Genomic DNA, 7,393 nt, shown 5'->3' with positions numbered 1-7,393 from the left:
GTGTCTCGGACCCCCCCTCCGCGCTTCTACAAAGACGAATTGAACGTGCTCTTGAGATATAAAAAAATAAAAATAAATAAAATAACCACGCTTTCATCCGATACGATGACGATTCGTATCCGTGCGATCGTTTTTCGTCGGTCGTTTTATCCATGTATGAAAACCGCGGTGAAACCTGGTGAGAAATGGCGTGCTCTACTTTATTGTACAACACAGTCCATCGTCTTAATAGATATAACAAGAAGACTAAACGTTTAACTTACAAGTTACGAGTAATTGAGGAATAATTATCGTTATAGGAAAACCGATGAGACAAACGGAAAATGTGGCCTAAACGGCCCAATATAAGTGACAAATAGACAATAGTAAATAGGTAGGCGTAGGTTTCGGGTATTTTATACAAAAACACGTACCTTTTTTTTCTCAACATGTCATCCCCAAAAAAATACGTTTGTACGCATTATTTACTATTTAGTTTCCATACATTCTCTGGTAAAAAAATCGTTTTTACTTTCACTGAAAATTTAACACGAAAATGTATACAAATCCGGATTTGATTTATTATCATTATCGAGATGAGCTCGTACACTTTGGTATTTTATTAATACCGTGGAAAAAAATCAATGTGGATAGTGCTTATAGGATAGGCTTTGATTTACCGACAACAGTGGTTAATATCGGATGATGTCGTATCAGTTTTTATCGTGACTTCTCTTATTACTATTTATTTTTCCATATGATATGGTTAAAATCTATAATCTTAATAGGTAACGCATATATGTACAATGTACCTAGGTTACATAATGTTATTATGGTTGTTTTTTTTTTTTTTGTCTGGTCGTGATGAATCATTTTGAATCGTCGCAACACTCGCGCATCGATGAGACAACTCATCAGTCATCAGTCATCACTAAACTGCACCAACGACAATATTATTATTTATCATCAATAGGTACATTTCTGGCAAGTATAATTATAGTGACCGATATTGTATGAACAGCCGGTTTAGACGGTATATTTGCTGATGAGACTCACTGCCCAGTCGCTTTAGAAATTAGAATAGTAGAGTCAGTAGGGGTTCTCCAAAAAATAGATATCAAAATAATATCATCATGACATTGTAGATAATGTTGACGAGATTGAATAATGCATTTACATGGATTATTTCAAAAGCTAAAGATTTATTTTGAATTTTATAAAAAATAATATATGTCGTAATATTAATAATACACTTGTTTTTAATAATAAATATATATATATATATATAAGTAACGTAATAATATTTTATTTAAAGAGCCTCGGCATTTTCTCTGCACCGGAGCGACCTGCCAAAGCTCAAAATTTAATACAAATATACTCCTTAATACTTTTGGTGTATGTATATTCTATTCTTATACCTTAATTCATAGTTCGTATGTATTACATTAATACATTTTAATATAATTATTAATTATTACACTTCTTCTGTCCTTCTGCACTTAAACAAAAACCATTTAGAATTTCTATACGACTGTATAATTTGTGCTCATATATATGATTGTATAACCTATTAGCCAATTTTATTATTATACCTGCCACCTGGAACAATGCTATTGAAATTCTATATTTTTTTATTGTATGAGACTGATAGAGATACTTATCCTTACAGATACTTTCACAAATTTTTTTTTTATGCAGAACATTATAATTTTAATTAAAATATTGTGTCGATACAGTGGGTAAAGCGAGTGGTTCAATGAATTTACACAAATCTTAAAAGAGATTAAGTATTAATTACAGAACATTAATTATATAATATTGTAAACATCTGTGATCTGTTATTTAAACGTACAATGCATAGGTTAGATCTAAGATATTAGGCGATTGCCAGTGGTATATGTAAGTATGTAACTAAATACATTTAAATTGAAATATAAATCACTATATATGGACCATAAAAATTATTATAGTTTAAATAGTATGACCTTCCCTGTGATATCAGTTATTTACCCTTCACATCTTCGAAAGTACTTTTCGTAATTAATAAGCTTGTCTAGTGCCACAGTGCCACTTTAAACTACTAATTGATTTACTTATCAAATAACCATACTATTTATTTATATTCTAACTAGTGACACTAGCAGTATATTATCTACTATTTAAATTAATTTATTAAATGATTTCCGAAAATTAGCATATTACATTGTACCTACTATAGTCTATATTTATTGTATTTGTGTGTGCATTTATAAGTTTACCTAGTAAATTATTGGTAAGTATAATAAACAAGTTTACTATAACTAAGGCTAAGGTCGCTAGGGATTTCTAGAAGTTTGCATGTTTTTCAATAATTCAAAACATACCTAATACTTTAGTAATATAGAAAAGTGTTTCATATTACTAGAAGTTTAAAGTTATCATTTTTATTTTGTATATTTAGCTTTTTTTACTATTAAGAAAAAAAGTGCATATTTTGTTATTTTGTAATTTAAGTAGGTACATATTTTACATATTTTGTTAAAAAAATAAATAAAACAATACGTGACAGAGAATAATATTTATACGTATCATACAATTGGTATTAATATTATTTTCTAGAAATTGATAAAAATAGATTAAAATGAAAAAATAATCTATCAACTGTGTGTTTTCTCAATTATTCATGTGTTGTGAAAAACATAAAATCGAAGGATAAGGAATACGCCGATTACGGTCATTTGATGTCTATTCGTCTATTGCTTTAATGTATTTTCGTCTGGCGTTATGTATTATTAAATTACTATGTAGTTAGTATTATATTCTAAATTAGGTATAGTTTTTTTCGCGATACTTAAATTAAAAATGCCTTATTTAATAATAAATAAATTATAATCTTTGTTTTTTTAATGGTTAATAAAATATTTTTAAGAGCATATTTTAACATTTTTGCATATTTAAAGGTTTTTAGAGCATTAAGTCCCTAGCCCTAATTATAAATAGTGCTTATGAGTATTAACAAAATAATCGTTTTAAATGTTGTAGACGTTATTTTTAAATGTTTTTATATATTTTTAAACATGACTTTATTTTGAAAATATTACAATCTATACAGGTATACAATAAGTAATTACATATGAAAAATGAAAAAAACTAAGAATGAATAGGTGGCATTATAGGAAATCTCACACTTGAGACTACTAATGATTTTACGTTTACATTTACAATTTATAATACTTATAAATTTGTATAGTTTATTGTTTGATACAAATTATTTACAAAAATTTATGCAATTTTTAAACCACGGCACCAGTTTTGCTTGAATCGCCTGGTTGGGTTTCCGGGTATTACTGGTATGGCAAGGTCTCTGATGAGTTGGTTGGGGTTGGATTGTAGTTTTACATGGAAGCGTTTGTAGTATAGGGTAGTTATAGAGTCACCATTTTTGTAAAAATAGAAAACGGGACAAACAATTTTTTATTAAAATAATAATTATTTATTTTTTCCAATTACATTTAAGTTAAAATTTATTAAAATAATAAAATAATTATCAATAAATAATAATTATAATATGTTACTCTTTTTAAAATTGTTTTATATTTTTTTAATACATTGATATTTTTTTTACAAACATTATTTTATAATATGGAAATAACAGGAGTAAAACGATATCATTTTTTAAAAACGGGATAAAAAGCGTCCCGTTCTGAGTTTGTCGGACAATGGAACATGATGATCAAAAAAGGGACAATCCCATTTTAAACGGGACGTTTACCCTAGGGTAGCAGTTTCATTGACAGAGCAGATTTTCAGGTCAGAGTTGATTACATTGTTGGAGATATACCAGGATGCGACAATAGATATTCTCGAAGACTTGGATAGTTCTCTTATTTGATATTTTGGCAGAACCCATATTACTACTCCGTGCACCCAGAGAGGCTATAGGAGAGTTATATACGGTATGACTGTATGAGTTTAATGGGTAATGCTAGGTTATTGAGCAAAGAAGTGGCCTTAGTAGACGAAGTCTTAAATTAAGGTTTTTTTCATTTGTCATTGAGATGAGACGACTATGTTAAACATTTGTCGAATATCAACCCAAGATATTTCACTTCATTTGAGTGAGAGATAAATGATAATAGTGTTGTTTATTATTACAGGAGGGGTGTTATGGGGCCTGAGTGCGTAAATGTGTCAAAGGAAGACTTCAATTCGTTGATTTTAATTTTCCAATTTGTGAACCATTGAGAAAGAGTATCGATGTATTTGAAGACTTGCAGCGATAAGTTTTATATGTTTTATAACTTATTTTTATAATAGGCATATGCATATTGTACACTTGTCGGGTAAATGTAATACAGAGACTATCCTATTGAATTGAAAAATTTGAAAATGTTTCATATTTACTATTATATTGTGTTCATTATTTAGCGTGAAGTCAATTATTAAAACAAACTTAATGTGCGTCCTCACGGCTCGTATCGTTTTATCTCGCATCGATAAAAAATAAAAAATACATAGATACCTATGAATCTGCACAATTTGCGAGCATAAAATAATAAGCAAGCCAAAGCAGTAAGTATATGTCTCCAAATAATTTTCCTGAAGCATTTATTTATATAATTAATAATTAATTATACAAACTAAAAAACTATGAATGTCATAAATCATAAAATACAGCTAAAAGATACTGAGGGAAAAATTTAAGTAGATAATAGTACATGAAAGTACTGTTTATACGGCCTAGGTCTATAGGTAAGTTTTAGAATTAATTGATTTATAATCTAATCAAAAATATAGAATAATATACAATATCTGTGACGTACCGTCTATCCATCTCTAATCTTATATACAATAGGGTCTCGTTAAACCGAAAGAAGCGGTAATCTAAATGTGCTTGAAAATTGCCACATTGCTAATCGCTCTACTAATGCACACGTGTATCATAATATAATTCATAATAATATGCAATTTATGTACCTACTTATTAAATGGTTATATATACATAATTATAATGATTTTTATTGTATTTATTGTGTTTTTCAACAACGAATTTTATGAATTAATACTGCAGTATATATAAAGATTAATTTCAAAATTTAAATTGCAAGAAAATTGATTTTTTTTTTTTTTAAGTCATAACTCATAAATAATCCGAATGATCCCTATTTCTCCGATCTCGTTCGGATCATCCTGTAGTTATTTATAATACTGTTAACGTTAAGACTGGTGTATTGGTGTGTTGTCATGTTCCTTGTATCGTATTCTGATCGGTTGTTGTAATTTGTAATCATTGTATCATTACTATCATTCACTATATAATCATGATTTATCGTGAGTTGGACCGAGCTCAACTTTTGGACACGAGGCAATAGACGATGTAGTTATGAACTTGGCTTGAGCCCTAAGATACCTCTACTATAGTTTATTTAGATATTATAAAAAAAAAAATGTTAGGTAGGCACCTACCTATTTACCACATTTCGTATTGTTCTATATTTTAGTATTTCTTACACGTAACGCTGAAATAATTTAAAAACTGTAGAACAATAATTTTAATGTACTATCCACGACAATTAAATTAATTATATATTTTTATCAATTGTAATATGCAAAATGTTAAACCAAATTTTTATTCTCACTCTGAGTATACAATATCATACATAGGTATGATATTGTATACTATACCTGTATGGCGTATGGCTCACGTCTATTCAATAATTTTACTATCAATACCTACGTGTTTACTTATAGAATTTAGGTATGTATAGTTTTAGTAGGCAATGTTTGTATTATTAAATTGTTATCATTAAGATATTCTATGGCATACTTAACCTTGGAACTTAGATAAATATTTAACAATTAATCTGCTTTGAAAATACATTATTTTATTATTATTCATGTGTCATACACTTGGGATTAGAATAATATATTTTAAAACATGTGGAAATGTGGAATATGTACATTGCACATAAATAAATTATATGCGTCAAACAAATCAAAATATATACCTAAAAAACTAACTAAATAATCTGTCATTATTGCATTAAAAAAAATCAAATAATATTATAATGTAGCCATAGTGTATTTTAAATAATTTTGGAATTAATATCATATTTATAGTAGATGTTATTAATACATTATTAGTTAATACAAATTTTTGTATATAAAAATTGTAACTTTGTATTTTTTTTTTTTTTTTTTTTTGATTTGTGTTTTTATTGTAATTTTTATAATGCTTTTTTCGTTTTACCTACCCTCATTTTTTTGATTTTCAACTTCCTAATTGCTGAATGACTATGTCCGATTAAATGCGCAAACGCCGCAAACCTATTATTCTAGCTTTTGTAAATATTATTTGTGAGCAGTGTTTCTCAACCGTTGTGTCGCCGAGTAAGTCCAAATGGCAAATATGTTGTGTGAAGTACTAATATTAAATGACACAAAATGTACAAAAATTGTTAACACTATAAATTATAATAGTAGTTATGAAATCAATAGGTAGGTACTCGATATAATTTCTATGAGAAATAAAAATGGTTATTACTTATCAGCTATCCACATAAAATACATTTTATTATTATTGTAATTCTAATTGATAAATGTTGGTGTTTCGATATTTACGTTTATTTTTAAACAGTGTATACGTATAGTATATTTATACTGAAAACATGCACTTTATTAATTAAGTGTATGTTCAGTTCCGGTGAAACTCAAAAGCGTAAATCGTCGAATTTTTTCGATAGATCAAAAACGCAAATTCATTTTGCGCTTTTATACTTTAGTAGAGAGATAAAAACGCAAAAATAAATATTGTACCCGTTACACTATATAAGTTCATTTAAAAATTAATTATTAAATTAAATTATCCATTTTAATTAAATATACAGTGTGATCACGATTTATGGTAACACTAAATATCTCAGGTGCATGACCTTGTATTGAACTGGGGTTTTCGGGAGGTGATAGGGAGCACTTAAATACATATTTTCAGACCAGTTTCAAATTTTTAGCTCACTCGGTACGCGCATGCGCAATACAACTTACTTTTTTTCAAATGGCAACCCCAGTTTTTTTCTGCAGATTCAGGTAGAGTATTTTTTTTTTAAGCATTTTTTGTATCAACAGTTTTTCTATTTAAATTGACCATTAGAGTAAGTCAAATTTAGATTTATGCATAATCGTATTTATTTATGCTTTATTTATAACCACTGAAATAATAAAATAAGTGCCAAATAAATGTTTATTTATCTTTATCTGTTTACAAATAATAATTTATTTTTAAATGTTTAGTAACTCTTATAATAACGATTACAATTTAATAGTACCTAATATTAATATTAAATAAAATAAAATGTATTAAATACATTTATCTTATGAATTGTTCAAAATTTTCGCCATTATGTTCTGAAGGCAATCAACGAAGCTGGCCAACAAT

This window comes from Melanaphis sacchari, unplaced genomic scaffold (assembly GCF_002803265.2).
Source record: "Melanaphis sacchari strain LSU unplaced genomic scaffold, SCAv2.0 Contig80_pilon_pilon, whole genome shotgun sequence".
Classification (NCBI taxonomy): Eukaryota; Metazoa; Arthropoda; class Insecta; order Hemiptera; family Aphididae; genus Melanaphis; species Melanaphis sacchari.
The sequence above is the reverse complement of the archived record's forward strand: the minus strand, read 5'-3'. Positions refer to the sequence as shown.